Below are 3,850 nucleotides of genomic sequence, written 5' to 3'. Positions count from 1 at the left end.
TAGCATCGGAGGAGGGCAGATCAGACTCAACTTTTTACAACAACTGCTTTCAACCCAAGTTAACTCAATTCACCTTACTCTCGCATACCTTCTTATAGCGAGAAAAGGGTGATGAGATCTGGGGTTTCATTCAGCAAATCAACCTTCGCAGCATCAAAATTGAATTCACTCTGATTGGTCAGTTTGGGTAAAATCACTTGTGTATATTAAATAAGTAATTTTCCATCCAAACTTCCTCACACAGAGCAACTGTGAAATTGACCTCGGTCAACTGATTCTCGAGTTTAGACAAAACAATCGTGAATACTACAATATGCCATGCAATGGGTTCTTTCACAAAACAATATTATTATCAATACCCAAATCCACTCAGTTGAAGTCGTTTTTCCTTATTTTAGTTTGAGCCACCAACCAAAGAAATGGAATCAGCAAAGCCCAGAATTACTCAAATAATAAAAAGCTCTAGCTCAGCTCTATTTTAAGCATTATTGATGTAAATTTCGACCATTACAGGTGGTTGGGTCACACCTCGACTTAAAATTTACAGGAAATATGAACTGAAACAAATATACTGAGGACATTGTGAAGATTGCTAAAAGGAAGGTGGGTTCCCTCTATCATGCTAGAAGACTACTCACAGCTGAGAGTATCCTGTACTTCTACAAGGCCACTATTTACCCATGCATGCAGTATCGTTGCCACATCTGGGCTGATGAATCTACCGCTAGTCTCTCCCTTTTGGATAGAGTCCAAAAAAAGTCTCCAATCCAATAAGTCCCCCTTTGTCAACTAAGCTCCAATCCCTTTCCCATTGCTGTTGTCTCCCTGTGCCTGTTTTAAAAGTATTTAAATGGAATGTTCTCTGATGAACTCATTGCACTTGTGCCCCCTTGATGTACATAATCCTGAAGAATCTGCTTAGCAGCAAAATCACACCCCTCCACTGTTGAGGTCCGTAAATGCCAGAAAGCTTTCCACTCTAATAGCTTCTTTCTTCAGTTAGCTAAACTTTAGAATTCCCTTCCTGCTACCTGCTTCTCTGACTGTACTGATATGCAGAAGTTTAAATGTAACGTAAACCAACATCTTGTTAATCTTTCTTAGGCATGATCCCAATTAGTAGCCCCTTATGTCCAAGTGGCGATATGCATTGTTTGAGATGAAAGTGAGTAAAAAAAAAAAAAAGACTTCTATCCGGGCATGGCGTATGGAACAAGAACAACCTATCCTTGTGATTCCATTTGAGTTCCATTTGAAATTCGTACAGATTCCCGAGTTTGACATAAAAATTGCTGAGTTTGATAAGATGCACGTGAAAAGGTCTAAGGTTACATCGGCTGAAATGTGAGAATAACAAGGAAAATGAGATTTTAAAATTTACATTTTTATTAATAATTGTTCAGTTTCGGAATTTTTTTTTCAAATGAGATTTGAAAATTTGTATTATTTGGATTATTCAAACTACTGTTCTCAAAGAATACACATTTTCAATCGTGATTTAAAGAAATTCCAAAACTGAACAATTATTTATTCAAATTTATTCATTAAAACCTATATTTTAAAATGATTATGTAAATGAGATATTTCATGTACTCTGGCAACGACTATTTTATTTCTTCAGTGTTTGAACGTTCTCTTTGTATTTAATTGACTTCACATGTCCATTTCTCTAACTTTTGAAAAATTTTTCTTTTCTCCTTTTTATTTTGTCCATTCAATTTTTTCCCCTAATGATGATTCAACAAAGAATCGAAAACATTCGTGATGCATATTGAACATACATGATTTTATTTTATTTTTTAAAATTTTATCAGAGTAAATGAAATATCTCATTCAGATAATGATCTTGAAATGTACATTTTCATAAATAACTGCTTAGTTTCAGAAGCTTTGAGATGAGGATGTCAAGGACTCTGGGTGTAGGTAGTACCTTTCAAGTTTGGCAAGCTGAATCTTACCTAGTAAAGTAGATGACATGACTGGTTCTTATTCATCTCCTTAATCTCTTACATATTGGCTCCATGTGGCATCCTCCAGGAGTTAATGTGTCAACAAGCTACTCCTTTTCTTTCTTTGTTCATTGGGCTTACTCTTTACTGTCCTTCTTCTTCTTCTTCTTCTTCTTCTTCTCCTCACTTCTTTCATCATGGATTTTTACATCAAAATGCAGACGAATGCTAAAAAGCTAATGACTTTAATTGCTACCCTTTTTCTTTTTCACACTCTGGTTGAGATCTGCTCTCTTCATCAAAAGAAAGCCGGGTTTTCACTGAAATGTGTCAATTGAAAATATTTTCCAATCAATAAAAAGTTGTTTCAAACTCCCAAACTAACAATCTTGTGTGAAATTCAACAAGCCTACAAAACAGTGGTTTAGTGAAGAGAGGCTGGGACATCAACAATTACCATCCTAGAAGACTGAAAGATACCATGCTGAAATTCCTTTATGCCTGCTGCTCTCTCTCCAGTAAACACAACCCCCAGAACACACACACACACACACACACACACACACAAAACCGAACTTTGAAACAAACTGCCTGATGCTTTTTTCTACTTCTTATTTAAGAACTTTAAAACTTCTCAACAAATGTATATCTTTCAAGTAATTGTATGGCTTTCAAATATTTTTTTGTAATTTCTGTAAAAATGGCTGATATAAATATATTTTGTTTGTTAATTCATGTGTTATTGCTTTCATTCCAGAATTCCTGCTGTTGAGTTAGCTCTTGCTAACTGGTGACCCATTCATAACATTCATGTTTTTATCCATTTTTATTATTCGTCAATTTAACCACATGTATATTCAGTGACGTGCAGAAATCTTTTTCAGGGTAGATGCTCAAGTGAAAAAAAGCGGTAAAAATATAGTAATGGTGGGGCACAGGCCTATAATATATTCCTCTGAAAAGGGCACTTTTAAAACAGGAATAAAAAGGACAGGTGCTTGGGAACCCTTAGAACTCCCACCCCTCTGCATGTCCCTGTATATATTAGTTGTTAGCGCTGTTCTTGGCACTTTCCAAGATGAACTATCAGCAAAATATACTACCTGTAGCCAGGAGTGGCATTACAGGCCAACCATGTGAGGGACTAGAATCAGAATTGAAAAAATCGGAGCTTTTTGGGGTCAGAATTGATATTGGAATCGGAAAAGTGTATGCCTATTTTCCGATGCCAAAAACAATTCTTTTTATTGATTTTATTTCTTTGTTTTTGTTTAAAACTTAATTTTCCACCGTTTGTATTAATGATGAAATGATAAAGAGTCATTGCTTTTAAAACCTATAGGTCACACCCATTATTTTTGTACATTTTTGAAAATATTATATGTTTTTTTTTTGCACACATTACATAGGTTTTTGCACCTCACCCCACAAAACAACTCTATATTTGGAAATTTAAAAAAGAATCCGAACCAATATCGGTAACTGTATCGGAATCGGGAATTTAGAATAGAATCAGTAATTTTACCGGAATCAGGAAAAATATTGGAATCGTCTCATAACCACTAGATGCATGAATTTTGTTGATGCAGATCTCTGACCATGGCAGAAGAGTTTCAAGGGGAACTTCAATAACAATGTGAAATCCAGCCATTGGATTATGGCCGCATTACCCTTGTGGGGGTCCTTTTCATTGGCTACTACATTAAGATGTAGGGAAAGGCGCCACTTCTTCCCATGGATTGCTCCACTTACCCTTGATTTTCACTTTATAATATTAAAGTTAATGAGCATACCAACAAAAATTAGACAAAAGAAAGATAACCCAACAAGTAAAGATTATATATATATATACATATATATATATATTTTTTAATCCAAATTAAAAAAAAAAGACATTGTCT

The sequence above is a fragment of the Euprymna scolopes genome, chromosome 21 (genome assembly GCF_053919585.1).
Source record: "Euprymna scolopes isolate OS-2025 chromosome 21, ASM5391958v1, whole genome shotgun sequence".
Classification (NCBI taxonomy): domain Eukaryota; kingdom Metazoa; phylum Mollusca; class Cephalopoda; order Sepiida; family Sepiolidae; genus Euprymna; species Euprymna scolopes.
Note: the sequence above shows the minus strand (reverse complement) of the source record.